We start from the raw sequence: 23,801 nt of genomic DNA on the forward strand, positions 1-23,801 counted from the left end.
TAATTGAGTTATCCAATGAATTAAGAATAATTAAAATACCAGATTTGTGCAAGGGATTCCGGACGCTCTACTGTTTGTTAAATTTGAGTACTTTTTCTGTTAATCACTTTGCTTCACTTGAATTTACATTTAAAATTAATCTTTGTTCTTTATTACTTATTTAATATTTTTTCTTTAGTTTTTTTGTTCCTCTTGCTATTCTTTTAATTTGTCTCCCTGTGGAATCGACACCCCAAAGCTGTGCTACAACTACCGCGTTATTCTTTGGGCGTAATCAAATTTTGGCGCCGTTGCCGGGGAGACGGTAGAAGAATTGTGAGATAGTTTTTCTTTTCAACAGTTTGTAAAGGCGGTAACTTCGTTCCCTATTTTAGGTTGCTGCATCTTTTTTTTATTTTCATTTTCTTTTTGTAGTTTTTTTTTTTAGTATTGGGTTTTTCTCTACCTTGCATGCACAGGTATAGAGACGCCTTCGATCGGTTTGCTTGTAGACCTGTGTTAGAGTCAGAGTTTAATTTTTCTAATCATTTGTTTGATAATTCTTCTAATTTTGAGAAAATGAGTGAACATGAAGATCAACCCACTAGGACCCTTCAGGATTACCTCCACCCTACACGCACAGCCACACCATCATGCATCATGTTTCCAGCTAATATTCGCCAATTGGATTTTAAAACAGGGATGATACAGTTACTCCCTACTTTTCATGGCTTGGAAAATGAAAATCCATATGTGCACATTAAGGAGTTTGAGGAAGTAGTTGCGACTTTTCATAGTCAAAATGCAACTGATGACATTGTGAGACTTAAGTTCTTTCCTTTCTCTTTGAAAGATAGAGCTAAGAGTTGGCTATACTCATTGAGACCACGATCTATTGGGTCATGGAATGAGATGACTCAGGTCTTCTTTAATAAATACTTTCCCCAACATAAGACCAATGATTTAAAAAGGCAAATCTCCACCTTTGTACAAAAGGATAGTGAGACTTTATATCAGTCTTGGGAGAGATTTAAGGAGCTATTGAGTATGTGTCCTCACCATGGATATGAGAATTGGCGCTTAGTGAGCTATTTTTATGAGGGACTTACACCTAGAGAGCGTCAATTTGTGGAGATGATGTGTAATGGTGAGTTCTTACAGAAAGATCCTGATGAGGCCATAGAATACCTCAATGAGCTTGCTGAAAAAGCTCACACTTGGACTGGACCCAGTGCTACTGAGAGTACAAATAGGTCACGACCTACAGGAAACCTAAATGGTGGTGGAATTTACCATCTCAGGGAAGAAGATAACCTAAAAGCTAAGGTTGAGATGCTCACTAGAGAGCTAGAGGCGTTGAAGACTAAGGACTTAAAGCCAACACACGTGGCTAATCATGCAGAGTCTTTTGGACCATGTTTTGTGTGTGGTAGGGTAGATCACCTTGCCCAAGAGTGTCCCACATTGGCTTAGATGAGAGGAATATATGAGGAACAATGTAATGCCTTAGGTATGTACAAGAAGCCTTTTACACATTTCTCTGACACCTATAATCCGGGGTGGCGTAATCACCCCAATTTTAGCTGGAAGTCTGAAAACCAGCCACTTGCACAACCCCCTAGATCATATCCTACACCATATCATGCACCTTCATCTTCTAGGAGCCCCTTAGAAGATACTTTACATGCTTTTATTGAGGCACAAGGTAAGACTAACCAAAAGTTTGAATCTTTGATTACGCAGGTTGTTGAAGAAAATAAGGAGATAAAAAGCCAAGTGTCCAAATTGATGAGCTCCTTGAGTATGAATGAGCGAGGTAAGTTTCCTTCTCAGGCTCAATCCGTACCCCATGGTCAACACATGGCACAAGAGAATTTGAAGGATGCGAATGCCATTGTGACACGAAGTGGTAAGTCATTACACATCCCAACAATGAACAAATCAGAGGATGTGGAAGAGGATCAAAGCAATAGTGGTGCCGAGCTGCCCAAAGAAGCCGAGGTAATAAAGAGCCCAGTTAAGGTACCATTTCCTCAAGCTTTAAAACTGAATAAGCGAACTTTGGATCCTAAAAATGAAATCTTGGAGAATCTCAAGCAGGTAAAAATCAACCTCCATCTTTTGCATGTTATTAAACAAGTTCCTACTTACGCAAAAGTTCTTAAAGATTTGTGTACAGTCAAGTGGAAGCACCATGTTAAGAAGACAGCATTTCTGACAGAGCAAGTTAGTGCTCTAATTGAGCAGCGGATTCCTCCCAAGTACAAGGATCCTGGTTGCCCAACCATTGCATGCAGCATTGGAAATCATGAGTTTGGGCAAACTTTGCTAGATTTAGGAGCTAGCGTGAATCTAATGCCATATTCTATTTATTTGCAGTTGGGGTTGGGAGAAATCAAACCAACGACTATGGTATTACAATTGGCTGACCGTTCAGTCAAAGTACCCCGGGGTGTGGTAGAGGATGTTCTAATTCAAATTGATAAATTTTATTATCCTGTTGATTTCCTAATCCTTGACACTAGCTCTGTTGTTGATACTACTTCTAAAATTCCTGTGATTTTAGGTAGGCCTTTCCTTGCCACTGCTAATGCTCTTATTAATTGCAGGAATGGGCTCATGAAGCTTTCTTTTGGAAACATGACTCTCGAGGTGAATATCTTCCATATTGCAAGACAGCCAGAAGATGATGACGAGAGCCACCAGACATATATGATTGAGTCACTCATAGAAAAGGGAGTTTCTATAGCTCATTCTTTTGACCCCCTTGAGTATTTTCTTGTTAATTTTGAGTTTGATTCTATCAGTAATCCATCTGATGTAGTTGATATTTGTGCTATCTTTGATAGAACTCAGGATTATGGCACTCGGGCCTGGCAACCGAAGTTTGAGGAGTTGCCTGAGAGAGAGGAAAAGCAAATTCCTTCAAGTATGGAAGCACCCAAAGTTGAACTGAAACCTCTGCCTAAGGGTTTAAAGCATGTTTTCCTTGGTCCAGGTGATACTTTTCCTGTTATTATCTCATCTAAATTGTCTGAGTCTCAAGGTGAGAAATTAATTCGGATCCTAAGTGAGCATAAGTCAGCCTTAGGTTGGAGCATTGCTGATATAAAAGGTGTTAGTCCCCTGGTCTGTTCTCATAAAATTAATTTGGAGGAAGGAACTAGCCCTCGTAGAGACCCCCAGCGTAGGCTTAATCCTACTATGAAAGAAGTGGTGAAAAATGAAGTGTTGAAACTATTAGATGCAGGAATCATATATCCTATTGCTGATAGTAAATAGGTAAGTCCTACACAGGTTGTTCCTAAGAAGTCAAGTGTTACTGTGGTGAAGAATGACCTGGGAGAGCTAGTCCCTACAAAACTTGTAACTGGGTGGCGGATGTGCATTGATTATAGAAAATTGAATGCTGCCACCCGGAAAGACCATTTTCCTCTCCCTTTTATTGATCAAATTCTTAAGCGTGTGGCTGGTCATCCTTTCTATTGTTTCTTGGATGGTTATTCTGGTTATTATCAAATTGAAATTGCATTAGAAGACCAGGATAAAACCACTTTCACTTGTCCTTTCGGTACTTATGCTTTTCGTAGAATGCCATTTGGATTGTGTAATGCACCTGCTACTTTTCAACGTTGCATGATGAGCATTTTTAGTGACATGGTTGAAAATTGCATGGAAGTTTTTATGGATGACTTGACTGTTTTTGGATCTACTTTTGATGCATGCTTATTGAATTTAAAGAGGGTGTTGACTCGCTGTGAGGAGAAGGAATTGGTTTTGAATTGGGAAAAATGCCACTTTATGGTACCTTCAGGTATTGTGTTAGGGCATATTATTTCTTCTAGGGGGATAGAGGTAGATCAATCTAAGATTGAATTAATCTCTAAGTTGCCTACACCTAGGACAGTAAAGGACGTGAGATCCTTTCTTGGTCATGCGGGCTTTTATAGGAGGTTCATACAGAATTTTTCCACCATATCTAGACCACTATGTGACCTCCTAGCTAAAGATGCCCCATTTGAGTGGACACAAGATTGTCAAGAGGCCTTTAAAACGCAAATTGACAAGCTTACCTCAGCACCCATAATGCAGCCACCTGATTGGACTTTACCTTTTGAGATTATGTGTGATGCAAGTGATTTTGTTGTAGGTGCTGTACTTGGACAGCGAAGGGAGGGAAAGCCTTTTGTCATTTACTATGCTAGTAGAACTCTAAATAGTGTTCAGATGAATTACTCCACCACTGAAAAAGAGTTGCTAGCTGTAGTGTTTGCTTTGGATAAGTTTCGTGCTTACGTGATTGGTTCTCCTATTATTATTTTTACGGATCATGCAGCCCTTAAGTACCTTCTTACAAAGAAGGATGCTAAGGCACGATTAATACGATGGATTTTACTTTTGCAGGAATTTGACATGACCATCAAAGACAAGAAAGGAGTGGAGAATGTAGTGGCTGACCATCTCTCGAGGCTCACATTTGAGGACACCTCTGACCACCTGCCTATTAGGAATGATTTTCCCGATGAGCATTTACTATCTATTACTTCTCTACCATGGTTTGCTCATATTGTGAATTATTTGGTTGCAGGTGAGATACCGATGGATTGGAGTGCTCAGGACAAGAGGAAGTTCATAACTGAGGTACGTAATTTCTATTGGGATGATCATTTTCTTTTCAAATACTGCCCTGACCAAATTTTAAGGCGTTGCATCCCTGATGAAGAGATTGCTAGCGTCTTGGAATTTTGTCACTCTCAAGCTTGTGGGGGCCACTTTTCAATGAAGAAAACCGCTACAAAAATTCTGCAGTGTGGATTTTATTGGCCCACCATATTTAAGGATGCAAACATCTATTGTCGCTCATGTGAAAAGTGTCAAAAGTTAGGAGTTATATTCCGTCGTAATATGATACCCTTAAACCCAATTTTAGTGATTGAAATTTTTGATTGTTGGGACATTGATTTTATGGGACCATTTCCTCCTTCTTTTGGATATCAATATATTATTGTGACAGTAGATTATGTGTCAAAATGGGTAGAGGCAGCAGCTTGCAGGAGCAATGATAATAGGACGGTAATCAAATTTCTCAAAGAGAATGTGTTATTTCGATTTGGTACACCACGTGCTATCATTAGTGATCGGGGTACACATTTTTACAACCGTTCTTTTGAGGCTTTGATGAAAAAATATGGGGTGGTACATAAGATCTCTACTGCCTACCGCCCCCAGACAAGTGGACAGGTAGAACTTGCAAACAGGGAAATTAAGCAAATTTTAGAAAAAACGGTCAATCCAGATCGCAAAGATTGGTCTTTAAGACTAGTTGATGCGCTTTGGGCCTATCGTACAGCTTTCAAAACTCCTTTAGGTGTGTCACCTTATAGGCTTGTTTTTGGGAAGCCTTGCCACTTACCTGTGGAGCTTGAGCATCGAACTTATTGGGCCATCAAGCATTTCAATTTTGATATGGGAGAAGCAGGTAAGCTTAGAAAATTTCAGTTGACCGAGTTAGAGGAGTTGAGAAATGATGCTTATGAGAGCTCTAAAATCTATAAGGCTAAAATGAAAGCGTTTCATGATAAAAATATTTTGAGAAAAACGTTTAAGCTTAATGATCGAGTGTTTTTATATGATTCTAGACTCCATAAGCACCCAGGAAAACTTCGGTCTAGGTGGACTGGCCCCTTTTTAGTAAGGAATGTTTTTGTAAATGGGGCGGTAGAAATAGAAGATCCTAAGGATGGTCAGATCTTTAAAGTAAATGGTCAATGCCTTAAAATATTAATTGATAGGCAAGTTCTGGAAGTGGAAGACATTCCACTTGTGGATCCAGTCTATCAACCTTGACCACACCACCAAGGTATGTGTTTCTTTATTTATTTTGTTTTGCTTTGTTTTGTTTTTATTTTTTCTTATTTTCTTTCTTTTCCTTTTTGTTTGCTGTTGTTTTCTTTGTTTTTGATTGTAGGATAGTTTCATTTCGTCATTTCAGATTACCATCTTTGGTGTTTAAGGAGCTACCCACATCACTCATCAGGTGTATTCTACCATTTTGATTCTTAAACATTGAGGACAATGTTTCATTTAAGTTGGGGGGTGGTGGTGCAAATTCAGTTTTTAAAATGCTTGTTGGAACTCTGTGGCATATTTTCATGTGTCAATTTTTTTTTAATTTGCATCACATGTGCATCATTTTCACATGTGTACTCATTCTCATTCATAGCCATCTTCGTGAATTCACCAAACCCACCAGATCATTTTTTGTTGAAACATTCACAGAATCCTTAATGCACTTATCCAAGTTTGGTGGTAAGATGGTGGTTTGACACATGTAGTTAGAGAACTCTTTTGCTTAAGTTTTCATGTGAGTTTGGAGAGGATTGAGAGCATACAAATGCAGTAAATTGTAATAAGCGTTCATTGATCTGTTGAATTGGGCACTTCTTTTGAGAATATCATTACATGGTTTGCAGTACAATGGTGGATATACTTGGGATATGACGAAGGTCAACTTAGGATTAACGTTTGAGCCTTTCAAGCTATCCTTTCCATCATAGACCCCTAGTAGCCAACTTTGAGCCAATAAAACACTTGTAGCCTTTTCTTTTCATATGCCCATATGATCCATGCCTCTCCACATTGGAGTATAACCTATACACAGATTTTCTTACCCTTTTTACTTCCAAGTGTAAACTAGATGTGGAATTTATATTTTCTTTCTTTAATTTTATCATTTTCAATTAAAAAAAAAAGAGAAGAAGAAGACGACGGAAAAAAAGAGAAGAGTACAAGTTGCAAAGTGTTCAATTGAGTGAGCTCCAAAAAAAAAAAAAGAAAAAAGAAGTTGGTATAGATGGAAAGAATACAAAAGTGGCATGTGTTTGTCCATCAAATTGTTGAAAAAAAAAGGAAGAAGAAGGAAAAGCATTATTATTTGATGATCTGAAAAGTTGGAGAGTATATTAAGTGAGAAGTGTGGTGTATTGAGATATTTAATAAAATTCCATTTGTATGTACTTGGAAGTTTTTGAATTCCTTTCATCCTTTTTTTTCATATAACCCCAAAACCAAGCCACATTACAACCTTTTGTGTTGACCATTCTGATCCTAAATAAGCTGTTGAAAAGATTGATGGAAGTCTCATTTGTCAGTGTTCCTATCATAAGATCAATGTTTGCTTGTTGCTTGTACATAATTGCCTAATTTTCCATGAGAGTGTATATACACCCATTGTCAACTCCATAGAGAGAGCCCTTACACGAAACACTATTATACCCGTGAGTTATGGAGTTGAACCTTTTGCTTAAGATGTTCTTGATGTTGCATGTGTCAAGGTTAGTGGTACGATGGTTATGGCTTGGAGAACACACACACTCTGTGGATTGCTATAGGTGGATTGATCTTGATGGGTTATTGGATTCCTTAGATTGTTTTGATATGTGAATCTGGAAAGTGTGACTTGATGGCCTTTATGTGTGATTTTCTTTGGTCTCTTTCGTTGTTTTGACATGAAAATTGCTAGGGACTAGCAAGGAGTAAGTTGGGGGGTGTGATGAGTGTGCGAAAGTGCACTCTATATACCCTATTATTGGACTAAAATACTAAAATGTGAATAGAAATCATAGGAATTAATGTGTATTCTTAAATTGAATTTCTATTTACGTTGGGATACTCCTAAGCAGTTTTTTTATGTCTAATTTCAGAGTTTATAAAAGAGCAAGTCAAGCCCAGCCAAATTCAAAGGAGGACATTCATGGGGTTTGAAAGCAATTTGGAGAAAAGAAAAAGAAAAAAAATCACAAAATGAAACCACAAGAAGTCCAAGTCCGAAATTCGCTAGAAGACAGTCTGGACATACTTTAGTCTTTTGACTTTATCTTTTTACTCATATATCAGATTGATGCGATTCTTGATGCATTGGAAAGCTATCTTAAAGGGCTATAACTTTGTCTCTAATAAGGATTTCCAAATTCGAAATCCTGAAGGCTGTACGTGGCTGCCAAGATAAGTCCTAAAATTTAGGCGATTTTTTTATGCGTAAATCAAGAAGACATTAGGGTTTCTTTCTTACCCTATATAAGCATATCATTAGCACGAAATGGAGAGGAGGAAGAGGCACAAGAGACAGATCTAAAGAGAGGAGAAAATCACTTCCATGGCCACCGTTCGCTTCAGTTTTCTCAGGAGATTTTTGTTGTCCAGTATATTTGTGGGTAACTAAATTTTCTAGTAGGGTTAAGGATGAACTTGCACATTAGATGGTATTTCTAATTTATTTTTAATTCATGTATTTGATTTTCAATTGCTAAAACTCATTTGTTTTATCATTCTCAATTCATCGTTGATGTTTTCTTCTCCGAATAATCATAGAATTTATTGTGTTTATGGATTCAGTCATGTTTTTTCTATTGAATGGATTAATTCTTTGATTATGTTTGGATCAATTATTTATCTATATTGATTTAGTTTTTTGCTGCAATATCGCTTCCTGAGTATATTGTCGTCATTGGATTTTATCAATAGGGGTAGTAATTCACGTTTTTTAAAAGTTGTGAATGTTTTTTCAAAGGGTTACATTTGATTTAAGTCCGGTTTATAAATCTATACCTTCCGATTGGGAATTGTGGGAATTGAGTTCCTAATTGAGTTATCCAATGAATTAAGAATAATTAAAATACTAGATTTGTGCAAGGGATTCCCGATGCTCTACTGTTTGTTAAATTTGAGTACTTTTTCTGTTAATCACTTTGCTTCACTTGAATTTACATTTAAAATTAATCTTTGTTCTTTATTACTTATTTAATATTTTTTCTTTAGTTTCTTTGTTCCTCTTGCTATTCTTTTAATTTATCTCCCTGTGGAATCGACACTCCAAAGCTGTGCTACAACTACCGCGTTATTCTTTGGGCGTAATCAGTAATACATGACAGAATATATTATGTAACAGATAAAAAATTGATGACAGAATAAATTCTGTATAATAGACAATTACGTGATAACCTGACATGGCATGACATATATGATAACACATACATACACTATAGTTCTTTTACTTAGCACACATACACAGTAGACTGCTAGTAAGTTAAAAGCTAACTTACCTCGATCTCCGCGTTTCTTATAAAACTTCAAGTGCGACCACGATGAACTGTAATTAGTGATTCTAAAAGTTAGAACTAAATCACTAATAATTTGAAATATGAAAAATACTAACTTAAAGAGTAAAATTTTCATTTTACTCTCTACATGTGGGAAAATGACAGTTTTATCCATAACTTAAGGATTTTGCATACTAACTTCAAAAGTTTCCAAAATTTACATTCCTCATGTAAATTTTGTCCTAAAGTTAAATATCAACTCAGAAAAATTTAAAACAAAACACAACTATGAAGAACACACTATGGCCGAAAAATCCATAGGCCATTTCCCTTGATTTTTGTTGCAATTTCTTCCAACTTCAAAACTCATGCTTAAACCAAAATTTTGCGACAAACATCTTCCAATCCTAAGTTCAAAACCATACTTAAAACATCCATTTAGAAAAAACTAATAATTAACACCAAACTTTTTTGTAAAAAGATCCAAGCACTTGAATCACAAGTTTTGACCTTAAATCAAAACATCTCCAAGAATTTCAAAAATCAAATCTTACTTCTAACATATTCATAATATCATCCTAACATCAACCATGCTTTAAATCATCGAATTAAAGTCACCAAAATCACAAAATAACATTTGGAGTTTTTGGTTTTACACTTAGTCCAAAAACAGAAACTTTTTCCTCAACTAGTTTTGATAAATCTCTTGATCTATGACTTATAAATATATGATTTTCAAACCAAACCATCAAATGGTTTAAAAAGATGTCCTAAAACATATATAAGCTTCTAATTCAAGATCACATGGTTAGAAATTAACCAAAACATAAATTTAGCCAAGAATATCCACACTTTGGCTTATTTGAATATCTCTTTGCATAAAATTTCATATCTTTGAAACTAACATCAAATATCTTCAAAATAATAAAATAACATGTATATAAGATACTTAGGATCCTCCAATAAAATTATTAAAGTCATTAGAATAGGTTTAGACCACCAAAGAGTTAAACTTTCTCAAAACAGAAACTGTTTTTTTTCTTCCAGTTTCTAAGTTTCTAAATCTAAGAAAATATTTCATCAAAACCTTTAATCATGAAAACATCCTCAACAAATAGTCACATATACATGTTAAAAATACTCCATAAAAATTTCGGACCAATATCTATCCATTAGCTTGGTCAAAAACTCCAAACTATAACATATTCTCCAGTTTATCTCCCAGAATGACCTTTCTATAGTTTACACAATATTTGACTAACCGAATGATCTTCAAATGGGGCAAATAAGATATCCATGTAAACTAGACTAAAAAAGGAACAACTTATATGAAGGAGACTTTATGATAAAACACTTACAAAAGCTTCGAAATGGATGTGCAAAAGACCTTCTAAAAGCTGTCCGAGAGAGAGTGTTTGATATTCTTTCAATGGAAAGTGTAAATGAAGATAATTTCGTGGGGAGAGGTGGCTGGAGATAATTATGGATGAGATATGGAAGAGATGAGGCTGGAGTTGAGAGTTGAGTGTAGTTTTCTCCTACCCAAAATATCTATAAAAGATTATCTCATAATATTCTATCCAATAGTATCTACAAAAAATCAACTTAAGATATTTTTATCTAATAATATCTATAAAAATCAACTCAAAATATTTTTACCCAATAATATTCATGAAAATTACCTCAAGATATTTCTTTTTATCCAATAATATCTACAGGTTTGAACAGACGTTTTGTCCGAAAATATGAAAAAATGTTATTGCGCCATAAGACTTTAAATAACCCTCCGAGTCTAATAGCACAAACCATAATACATTTTGACACTTCTAACTATCTCCAATAATCAAAAACACACTTCTGATACCATAGTAAATAATAATACTAACTATGTAGTTAAACAAAAACCTATACGATTAATGGTTCGTGAAAACTTATGGGGTTTTCACGAGGTTTCTAAAGTTAATAGAAATTTCATAATTGAATTTCTAACGGGCTGTTACAAAAGCTATGAAGATCGAGGTCCTCACTTCAGCTAAAGAGATGTCAGTGGTGCATTTCTACGGGGCCCTCTTGGACCGCCCCATAAAAGAGTCCAATATCATTATCCCTCTACCTGAAGTCAACATTGAGATGCTTCCCTCTCTAGAGAGAGAAGCACACTGCAAGGGGTGAGGAGTTTCCCTCCACTTGGGAGCAGGTATAGGTAGGAGAGGCTAGGGATGTTGTCGATCTGGGCAAGGATAAAGTCTCTATCCTTGAGCGCCCTTTAGACTATTCTTCTATACACAAAACTCCTTCAATGGAGACTTCCCTACTGTCGGCCTTGGAGGAGGGCAAGGATCCTATGGTAATGGTAAAGGCGGTGAAGGAGGTCTCGACGGCTTTGCCTGAGGTTGAGGTCTTGAAGGCATCAATGAGGGCCAATAAGGCTTTTGTGGTATCTTCCAAGGTTGAGACATCCTTCGCCTTCATTGACACCATCACTGCCTTAGTCGTGGTCTTGCTAGAGATCGAGGTTGAGATCGCAGCAACAGTGTGCTTTCAGGAGTTGACAACAGCAAAGAAAGTGGAGGTCACTATCGCTTCCCAAAAGTTTGAGGTAAGGACAGGTCCCTTAGTTGGTGCCAGGGAGAAGGTTGTTTTGGCCCCCCGCCTAAGGGGCCAAGTCGTTCTCCTATTTGTGACGCTTTCCCTTTTCTACACTTGGGTTGTGTGGAGTCATCTTATGAAGCTAGTGGGAGCAAGATGCCACGAGCTAGGTCTAGGTTTGAGAGAGCCCATGCAGAGTCCATAAGGGGGATGGTGGGCATGCTTAATGCATTTTTCTGTGGGTAAGCTTTGGTGTATCCTTTTATTTCTTCTACTTCATTTTCTTGTTGTTGACTTGACTCGTTTATTTTTTAGGGGGTAGAATAGTTGGCAACTCTTATCACGGATGACTAGGAGGCCTTAGAGGAGTAGAACTAGGCCCTCTGTTCTCTTTCCAGCCTTGTTAGATTACATGCTAGCCAGGTGAGCAAGGGAAGAGAGGAGTTGGTAGAGACCCTTACTAAGGTGGAGTCTAGCTATCGATGAAAGCATAAAAGGGTAGATAGGCTCTGTCATCGAATGGCTCCGATGGCTTGGATGAGGTATGATCTTGACAAGTGGCTGGAGGAGGCTAGCTAGCATTGCCTCGAGACAAAGCTTAGAAGGAAGGTGCGATACACCCTTTAAGACTTATCAAACAGCCAATCGAAGGAGCTTGATGAACTAAAGGAGGTTGCTTGAGAGCTTCTGATGGAGAACCTAAACTTGAAGAGGCAATGCGACTCTGACACTTGATCATACAATTGGCTAAATGACCAATGCACATCCTTTTCCAAGTCGTTGAAGTGTAAGTTGGACAAGCTTGAGTCTAAGGCCTAATAGTTGAAGGACCTAGAGAGGCCAAGAGGCTGGACCCATACTCCGTTGTGAGAGAGGCCAAGCTTCCCAAAGCCAGACTTGTTTGTTTGAGCCTAATGGGAAGTGAAGTAGTTGGGCAGTTTGAGACTGAACCTACACTCGCTTGTACAAGACTCCGTTGATCAAGGTGAACTGCACTATCTATTCTTGATCTTCTTCCCTTCCCACCTATAGTCAGGTAACTCATTGGCATCTAGGTACTTGATTATGTCCACAACCCATTCTGGAGCTCCTGGCCTTACTTCTAAGACTTCGACCTTTATTGCAGGCACTTCTACCGTCCCGATCACTGTCTACTCTTGGAAGGGCGAGTCTTCTTTTTTGAATGCAGCTTGGGCCAGCTTGTAGGCCTTCTCGTTCTCGGCTCTTGGTATTTACTGGATCCAGAAGTGCCTTCTCGTTCTCGGCTCTTGGTATTTACTTGATTATGTCCACAACCCATTCTGGAGCTCCTGGCCTTACTTCTAAGACTTCGACCTTTATTGCAGGCACTTCTACCGTCCCGATCACTGTCTACTCTTGGAAGGGCGAGTCTTCTTTTTTGAATGCAGCTTGGGCCAGCTTGTAGGCCTTCTCGTTCTCGGCTCTTGGTATTTACTGGATCCAGAAGTATCAGAAATGGCCATGCTTATCCTCTACCAGCACCAAGTATTTCTTTAGCTTTTCACTCTTCATGGTAAACTCCCCCCATACTTGATTGACGACCACTTGGGAGTCGCCTCTTACTTTCACCTCCTTGGCACCTAGTGACTCTGCGATTACTAGGCCGACTAATAGTACCTTGTACTTTGGCTCATTGTTGGTGGTTTTATTTCCAATTTGATGGTGTAGTCATACTTTTCTCTAGCATTTATGACAATATGAAGCCCTACTCCCTCCAACCTAGCAGGATGAGCCATCGATGAAGGTGAGTCAATCCATATGGGGGTACCTCACTTCTGCTCCTTGGAAAGCTTGGTTGGTGTAGTATATCAGTTTTTGGGTTCCTTTTAAATCACATGCCAGGGTCGAGTTGACCACTTGCAGAGAAATTGACTGGTACAGATTCAAGGTTTCCTTGGGTTCAGCGTGGCTAAGGAGTAGTGGCTTGGGGTTGGTGTAGGGAGCCTCCTATGCCAAAGTTAGTAGATTTTCTTAGTAAAGTGCAGGAGAATAATCGAGTTTCGAGAGAGTCATTCATACCTGGGCCATGGCTTTTATACGATGTTCTAGAGGAACATTCTTGTACTTGGTGTCAGAGGTTTGCGTCATGCCCATTACTGCTCTAGTCTTAAGCCTTTAGTGTGGCATGACACTTGTGGTGGAGCCACTAATGTGGCATGGCCTCTAAGGTGGCGTCATTTTTGCGGTGTGGCTTCCCTGGTGGTGTCTTGATGGTTGGCAATCGGTGCGGTCAGTTCTAGCTCCCATCATTAGAAAATGGAGGGTAGCCCTTGTCTCATGTTCACTTGCTGGTGTAGACCCTTTAATGGTGATCATGGTAGGCTAGTGTTAGGGTTGGCATGTCCATCTATTTGCTTCGACCTATTTCTTGCACGATGCGTTCTCTTCATGCTGACAGGACTCATGGGCTGAGTCTTTTTACCGATTGTTGGATTGTATGAGAGGAGGGTTTAATCCAGGCAGGCCTTAGCTCTGACCCAGACCCAACCAAGTGGGCTGAGATGGAATATCCCTTTGATGTCTACTTAAATGGGCCAGACCTTGAAACCCTAATAGACTTGTATAAATAATGGGTAATAGGACACAACACGACCCATATATCCTATTCCATATAAATGACTTGAGCTAACCTATATATTTATTTTAACCCCATCAATATAATTTCATACATAATACAAGGATAACTATATAAATAGTTCAAAACTACAACTACATTATGATAAAGTGTTTGATGATCAATATCTAAGCCAATTTATATATATATATATATATATATATATATATAATATAAGAAAATTAAATCTCCACAAAATAAAATTACACAGTAACACAAAAAAGTTTAATAGTTTGAGATATTAAGTAGTCAAATACTATTAATATTACATCCGACATCAAGAGATGAATATAACAATAGACATTTATAGAATAAACTAGAATTTATTCTGGTTATATGGATTGAGTAAGGGTTTCATGGGTTTACCTACAATTGACCCGTTTAATTAACCATGTCTTATTAAGTCAACATCTTTTGAGCTATCGACCCTGATTTGTATCAAACCTAAACCTCGTTATTTGGAGTCATATATTTGGCCAGCCCTATTAACCACCTATGACTATGTTTTGGAAGGACTAGTGTGGAATTAAGCATGTACATACCTTGAGTTTATTCACCTAACATGTTGAAGATTATTAGGTAGTACTTTCAAATTACTTGATGATGTAATATTCTCATTGTATCACAACATGTCATGTGACGAAATGTTTTTATCTAAGTTTCATTTCTCATTGACATGACACTCTATGATAGGATGAGACTATCACATATCTGCAATTTTGGAGTACCTAATAATTACTCATAATATGGAGCTTAACAAACAACATTCGCAATCTAGGAAATTATAATCTCAAACATCATCTCTGCAAGGTTCATCCATTGCATTAAAAATAGCTATAGTACTAGTATTATTTCCATTAGCAACAAGTGCTAGAAAATGATCAGTTACAAGACACAACTGAAATGTGAAAATATTAAATATGGCTTAGTGACTTTGGTTGATTAATTTCCATGCACTTATGAGAGCCAAGCTGTGTAATCCTAAAGTAATGATATACCTATAACTCTTTTATAACTCATTATACAACTTATCAATGTAACTACACACATTACTTCATTTAAAATAGTTTTTAATTTTACTTAGTTTCCATCCATTTAAAATAGAGTACTACTTATATAATAATTATAAAATATTTTTAAGTTTATCCTTTTTTGAGAGGCTAACTAAGTATTATATCTACAAAAGTATGTAATAATTGATTTTATTGCTTCTAAATAAAAGGCCAGTGACTGTTTTGATCATCATCCCAAGACCTCATTCTAGACGTAAGGTAATATCACTTAATTTTATGAGTATCCTTTGATAATTACTGAACTAATTAGTTGACAAATGAAAACAAGGAATATTAAATTCTATCAAACCTAAATCCAAATTTAGCTGCAAAACAATCATCATTTGTTTCAAAATCGATCTTAGTGTCTTAGAATTATTAGTTGCTTACATTACAAGAATTCAAGCCTTTTTCAACGCTTAAAATCGTCGCCAAAACCTCACAAATAATCTTTGCAATTGAATATTTTTAGCGATTTTTAATTCACTGCATTTTCGACCAAATTAATTGTTCACTTCCATCATTCATTGCATTAAGATAAGGTGCAGGCACGCATGGTATTGAGCATTAGGGTTAAGCATTAACCTACGTAACTACTACTGCTTGGAAAGGAAAAGATCGAATGCATAACATTTCTCAAAATATTCGATGCCCTGTGATAGTATTTCAAATAAAGAATGCTCAGCCATGCCTCAGCACATCAAGCAACAATGCTCCAGCTCAGGAGCACACGAGAACATCAAGCCATTCCAGCTACAAGAACCTTCTGTAAATACATCCTTGTAATTCTGTTTTGTGATTCTGGTAGAATATTGGTTCTATTTTTGTATTGTAAGGCATCCTTTCCATTAATAGCATTATTGGACAGCTGGCTGTAGACAACCTGCACACCATTTGTTTGTTAGAAAACCAACCTGCTACAAATGTGCTCTTCTCTACAAATAGGAGCACTGTGTAAACATTTTTTATGAATGAGAAATGAATACATCAATTCCTATATCCTAACATGGCATCAGAGCCGTTCTAGACAAACGTCTCCCATGGAGGAAAATACCTCCCCACCGAAAAACCCAGATCCGAACCCACCCTCACCTTCCCTTCTTCCTCACCTCTCTCATCTTGTCTCTGTTAATCTCACAAATGAAAATTTTCTGCTATGGCGAACTTAAATGGTTCCCTATCTTAAAGGCCAACGCCTGTTTCACTTTCTCGATGGGTTAGTCTCTCCCCCTTCTCAGTTTCTTCCATGAACCACCACCCTCAACCCCGAATACCTCACCTGGATGCAAATAGATCAACTCATTTTAAGTGCCATAATTTCCTCCCTTTTCGACAATCTTATTGCTCAGGTTGTTGGCTACCACACTGCTCAAGCTGTCTGGTTTACCTTGGAAAAACTTTTTGCATCTCAATCCCATGCTCGAGTCACCCAACTTGGCTACCAGCTTGCCACCGTTTCAAAAGGTTCCACTTCCATCTCTGAATATTTTAACAAATTTAATCATCTCTCGGACACCATGAGTGTAACTGGAACTCCCCTAGACTCTGCCGAATTTGTATCCTATTTACTCACAGGTCTCAATAGTGATTATGATGCTTTTGTCACCTTCATTACCACTCGCATTGAACCTTTCTCCCCTGAAGAACTCTATAGCCTCCTACTCACACATGAAAGTAGGTTGTCTCATTCTAATAATCTTCCTACTTCTACAAACTTCTCAGCCAACTTCACTTCAAGTTCTCCTTCCTGTGGCCGTGGTTTCTATCGTGGTAATTACCATGGTAGTAATCGTGGTCGAGGCAGAGGTCGCACCAACTCTTTTTCTCCTCACTCTTCCTCCCATAATCCCTCACCTCAATCCTCTTCCCTTCCCCACTCCAAACCCACTTGTCAACTTTGTGGGAAAGTTGGTCACCTTGTGATAAACTGCTATCACAGATTCGACCATGCTTACCAAAAAGATCCACCGAAAAACCTTGCCGCCCACTATACCACCTCTGCCTCATCTCCTGACCAATTTTGGTACCCTGATACCACTGCCACAAACCATCTCACCTTTGATTTAGCTAGCCTCAACATACATTCCTCCCCTTATGGTGGTAATGAACAGATACGGGTTGGCGATGGCTTTGCACTACCGATCTCCAATATTGGTGACTCTGTTTTCTCTTATTCTTCTCATTCTTTTCTTCTTAAAAATTTGTTACATGTGCCTAATATTACCAAAAATTTAGTCTCGGTTAAACATGCCATGATAATTCTGTATTTTTTGAGTTTCACAGTTCCCATTTCATTGTGAAGGATTCCAAGACCCCCACATCTTCTCCATGGTCCCACGCATGACGGCCTTTACGCCTTTCCAGCTCATTCTTCCTCTCCTCAAGCACTTGTTGGCAAGCGCACTACCTCAACTCAGTGGCACTCACAACTTGGGCATCCCTCTCTACATCTTGTTCGTAGAATCATTTCTCACAACTCTCTTCCTGTCTCTACTCGTGACCCTCCATCACCTTACTCAGCTTGTTGTCAAGCCAAGAGTTCTCAACAGCCTTTTCGAGATTCTCATCAACACTCTACAAAATCTTTGCAACTTATTTACAGTGATGTATGTGGTCCTGCCCCTGTTCTTTCAAGAGATGGTTTTTGATATTATGTTGCTTTCCTAGATGACTTTACTAGTTACACTTGGTGGTTTCCTTTAATACAAAAATCTGATGTTCTTCAAGTCTTTACTCATTTCCAAAAGCAACTTGAATTAAATTCAAAAATGTTGTCATTACAAAATGATTGGGGTGGTGAATACCGATCCCTTCATACTCTTCTTAAATCAAAAGGAATTTCACATCGATTGTGTGACGCCCCCAAATCCCCACGCCCGAACACGGGGAAATTGAGACGTCCGGATGGTGACAACCCGGGTCACCATCCCATCGACGGGTGCCGAGTGTGTGCAAGGCAACAGATGTGTACAGAGAAACATGCAGCGGATAACGAAAGTCATAACTAAGTACCAGAATTTTCTTAACGTAATACAAGCTGTTTAAAACATACATAAATAAAATATTACAAACACAAATACAGTTTTAAACAAATATAAAAGATAGCATCAGCAACCCGGCGGAGCCGCATCCTCGGGCTCAGCCTCCTCCTCTTCGTCTTCTAACTCTGCACCACAAGCTACGGAACCACGAATGGTACCGCAGGTAAGTAAAACCCAAACACTACCAGATAAAAACACATAAAACTCAAACAAGATGCATGAACCATGCCCAATGCACAAAGCCCATAAAACCCAAGTTTTCCACACACGCCAAAAACCCATTTGGCCCAAAAGCATATCATTTTTGAAAAACACGCCAAAAGTCACATTTGGCCGCCAAAAGTCCATTTGGCCCAATATCTCGCCAGAAGTCCATCTAACCCAATATCTCGCCAGAAGTCCATCTGGCCCACGCCAAAAGTCCCATTTGGCCTCATAAACCATTATCCAATTTTAACCGTATGCACCATGACCTCCCCTAGGGGTCATCCGCACACCCTGGCTCCAGTGTCACACCGTAGAGTACCACCACGCATGTGACACCTAACGAGCGATGCCCAGTTCCGCGCCCCGCGCGTGCGTAGCCAAGCATCCTCTAGCCCTCGCCAGCGAAGGGTCACGGAGTCGGTGAGTAGGGCGATGCCCGGTTCCGCGCCCGGCGCGTTCGTAGCCAAGCATCCCCTAGCCCCGCTCCCATCATCTCTCTCGACAACTCAGGGGACATCACTCAGTTTATTCCGCTTCCGAGTGACCAGAGGAGCTCCACTGAGATAATAACCCATCCCGGCTTGGGCTCGTGATACACACGCACCCGTAAAACCACTCACGCCAATACACAGGCTTTTCACACAAATCCACAAACACACGTGCATGCACCATGAAATTCCATATCAATGCATAATAAAATAATCAAACAACATAAAACAAATAAACAGACAACTCCGTCCTCCATCCATCCGACCCCCGAAACTCCTCGAACTCAGTTCGGAATCAACAACCAACAACAGTAAATAATTGAATGAGCAATATATATTAAAATCTAAAAATAGGGTTTGGAAAATACTTACAGCGCTATATGGCAATTTTAGAAAGCAAGCGGCGTTGCAAACGGCGCCGGAAAAGCAACGTCACAGTGAAAATTCACTGTGGCCGTGGGTCTGAAAAACCCACTTTTGAACAGGGACAAACTAGGACACGAGATTGATAGGGAATGGTCTAGGGATGGTTGTGAAGCTATTGGAAGCGACAGACGGCCGTGGGTGGCTGCGGAATCGCCGGAAATGGCCGAAAATAGCAAATCAGAAAACAAGCTCGTAGGAGCTGTTCCGGTGGTCGTTGGAGGCCGGAAATGGGTGGGTTAGGACGGCAAGGGACCGGTGATGAAGTGGTGAAGAAATGGTGGCCGGAGGTGGAGCGACGGCGGCGGATCGGAGTGAAATCTGTGCAGCCTTGTTGGGCTTTTTCCGGCCAAATGGCCGGCCGGTTGGGGGTGGCTTTCGGAGGGGTGGTGCGCCGGAGGGAGGGGGAACTTTTGGGACCGGTGGGGGTCCGGTTGGTGGCCGGACGGCGATGGGCTGGAAGAGAGAGAGAGCCGGCGCGGGGGAGAGGGAGGAGAGAGAGAGAGAGAGCACGGGGGGGTCCGAACGCGGGAGAGGAAGAGAAAAGAAAAAAAAGAAAAAAGAAAAAGAAGGAAAAAGGAAAAGAAGGGAAAAAGAAAAAAAAGAAAAGGAGAAAAAAAGGAAACAGATGTGAAAAGAGATGAGGTCCAATCCTCACTCCGGGAAAACGAAACAAACCGCCAAAAAGATTAAAACCACAAAACAACTTAAGGAAATAAAACACAACCTCAAATAAATTAAATTAAATCAAAAACCAATTTTAAAACGCAAATAAATTAAAATAAAATAACTGATATATTAATTAAAATAAAAACAATTATTTCAGCGAAAATACACTTAAAAGCGGGTTATCACAGATTGTCATGTCCACATACGCACCAACAAAATGGTGCTGTGGAAAGGAAACACCGTCATATCGTTGAAACCGGGCTCGCACTCATGGCTCATGCATCTTTTCCTTAACATTTTTGGGCTGATGCTTTTCACACTTCTGTTCATCTAATAAATCATCTCCCCACCCCCATTCTTCATCATCAATCACCCTTTCAAAAATTGTTTTCCAAACCACCTGATTATAAAATGCTCAAAGTCTTCGGCAGTGCTTGTTGGCCCCATCTTAGGCCATACAATTGTCCCAAACTCGATCTTCGCTCCACATAATGTTTATTTGTTGGATACAGTGACTCCCACAAAGGCTATCGTTGCCTTCATCTCCCTTATGGACGAGTATATGTTTCTAGGGACGTCATTTTTGATGAAAACCTTTTTCCGCTTGCCAACAACACCAACTCCATTAATTCACAACATGGTCCCACGCCCATATCCACTCAACTCCCTTCTATTCTCGGCCCACCTCCTAACCCACAGTTACATCCCTCAAGCTCCGTAACTCCATCTAGCACACCAAGAAGGCCCATTTCAACAAGCCCATCTACTTCACAAAACACGACCTCTACCTCATCTTCTTTAGTGTCTCGAACTACAACCTCACAAAGTCCACCTTCTTCTTCATTCTCTCCAGACTCATCCCTTGCTCTATCCTCATTCTCGCAGCCTCTGCTTTTAGATCAAGCACAAATTCTAGCACCCATTATCACTAGATCAGGGACAAATTCTCTCTGTCCTCGCCGATTTACGGACGGGACAGTGCTATGGCCTCCTCCCCGTAGCTTTCTTACCATTACTAGCTCCATTCCCGAATCCCCCACTTCATTTATAGAGGCGGCTAAATATCAACCATGGCGACAAGCCATGTCTGACGAATTTCAAGCTCTTTTGCAGACAAACACCTGGTCTCTAGTTCCCTCATTCAGCATCACAAATCTAGTTGGTTGCAAGTGGGTCTTCCGCACCAAAAGACGCTCGGATGGCTCTGTCGAACAGTACAAGGCCTGCTTGGTTGCAAAGGGATTTCATCAACATGAAGGTATTGATTTTTCTGAAACTTTTAGTCCAGTTTTTAAACCCACTACCATCCGCACCATTCTCTCCATTGCTGTGTCTAAAAACTGGTCCCTTCAGCAATTAGATATTAACAATATTTTCCTTCATAGGGACCTCCAAGAACAAGTTCTTATATGTTAGCCAATTGGTTTTATCAACCTAGATTACTCCAATCATGTGTGTCACTTGAACAAAGCCATCTATCGCTTGAAACAAGCACCATGAGCCTAGTTCTCAAACTTGAGTACCCGACTCCTTGAACTCAGTTTTACATCATCTCTTGCTGACCCCTCCTTGTTTATCTACAAACACAGCTTTGTTAAAATTTTTCTTCTAGTGTATGTAGACGACATCATCCTCAATGGCTCCAGTTTGGATGCCATCTCGTCTGTCCTCATAGACTTAGGCCCATTGAGATTCTTCCTTGGTCTTGAAATAAATTCTTTACCCACTGGCCTCCATTTATCTCAGACAAAATACATATGTGATCTTCTAAAGAAAACCAATATGGACTTGGCCAAACTCGTAAAATCCCCAATGGCAGCTTCTACTCATCTCTCTCTTACTGATGGTCCAGCCTTTCCTGACCCCACTCTCTATAGAAGCACCGTTGACAGTCTCCAATACCTGTCTCTCACACGACCTGACGTTGCCTTTGCGGTCAACAAAGTCTGTCAGTTCATGCATGTCCCAAAACTTCCACACTGGCAGGCTGTGAAGAGAATACTGAGGTATCTCAAACACACAGCCCATTATGGCTTGCGCATTTGTCAATCTCCTTCTTACCATCTACACGAATTTTCTGATGTGGATTGGGCAGGTTGCCCAGATGATCGCCGCTCCACAGGGGGTTATTGTGTCTTCTTTGGATCAAATCTCATCTCTCTTGGGGATCCAAGAAGCAACAAACAGTTGCTAGATCAAGTATTGAAGCTGAATACAAGGCCATTGCCAATACCATTGTTGAATTACTTTGGTTGCAGTCACTACTCAAAGAACTTGGATTGTTTCTCTCCAATCCCCCGACCCTTTGGTGTGACAACTTGGGGGCTACATATCTCTCAACGAATCCAGTTCTCCACTCAACAACAAAACACATGGACATCGACTTCCATTTTGTACGTGACCGAGTTGCATCAAAAACATTACATGTCACTTTCATTTCTTCCCGTGATTAGATTGTTCATGTGTTCACAAAACCACTCCTCTCATCTCGGTTTCTCACATTAAGATCAAGTCTCACCATGGTTCCCATGATGGACTCGCGGGAGGGTGATAGTATTTTAAATAAAGACTGCTCAGCCACGCCTCAGCACATCAAGCAACAATGCTAGAAGCTCAGCAGCACACGAGGACATCAAGCCATTCCAGCTACAAGAACCTTCTGGAAATACATCCTTGTAATTCTGTTTTGTGATTCTTTTAGAATATTGGTTATGTTTTTGTATTGCAAGGCATCCTTTCCGTTACTAGCATTATTGGACAGCTGGCCGTAGGCAACCTGCACACCATTTGTTTGTTAGAAAACCAATCTGCTGCATACGTGCTCTTCTCTATAAATAAGAGCACCGTGTAAACATTTTCGATCAATGAGAAATGAATACATCAATTCCTATATCCGAAACACCCTGCATTTATCTAGCTAGTAATATAGAAGCAAAATTAATACGGCTCCTAAAATCTTCACTCCTTTCGCAAAAAGTCCTAAGGCTATCAAAAAGAGGCCATCTGTACATTAATTAGTAGAGATACCATAATAAGAAAAGCTGATCTATCATGCCTTGAAAGACATACTTTTCCGCTAACTCGATTCTATCTGAATCTTATCTTTTGAATTCTTGTAAAATGTAGTAGAGAATTCGATCCCTTTCATATCAATGCTCTCTCTCTCTCTGTGTGGGTATTTTTGTTTGAGTTTCCTAGCGTCGTATATCTTACAAGCTGGATCTTCATTGTAGAATTATAAATAACAGCACTTGCGAGCCATCTATCTTTGTGCCCATTCCAAGGTTCCTGGTTTAATTCTTCTTCTTTTGACTCAGTTCTGCACAAATCATCTTAATAATGGCGACCCAGGACTCCCGCCCTCGTCCTTTGTTCCGTTTACCTACAATAGCTCGCCCAACTGCCCCAGCTCCGGAGCCACGCCCACATATGGTTTGGCCTCCATCCCCATAAGGCCACTGGCCGGGCCTTTTCAACAACCACAATCTCAAGAACCCACCCCTAGACCATCTGCAGTTGTTAGTCCAGCAGCCAGAGGTGCTGCCCCGATAGCACCAGTACCTGCCGTAGGAGCAACACTTCCTGTTGCCCCTACTAGCTTAGTTCCATCATCACCAGCT

At 39.6% G+C, this 23,801-nt stretch overlaps 1 non-coding gene across 1 annotated transcript; it reads right to left on the reverse strand.

The window, feature by feature from the left end:
- Window positions 1–938: 938 nt before the first annotated feature.
- LOC122302010 lies at window positions 939–1,046 on the reverse strand. Its single transcript, XR_006240261.1, has one exon. It is a non-coding gene; the product is annotated as a small nucleolar RNA R71 (small nucleolar RNA).
- Between the last annotated feature and the right edge of the window lie 22,755 nt (window positions 1,047–23,801).

The sequence above is a fragment of the Carya illinoinensis genome, chromosome 2, assembly GCF_018687715.1.
Source record: "Carya illinoinensis cultivar Pawnee chromosome 2, C.illinoinensisPawnee_v1, whole genome shotgun sequence".
NCBI lineage: Eukaryota > Viridiplantae > Streptophyta > Magnoliopsida > Fagales > Juglandaceae > Carya > Carya illinoinensis.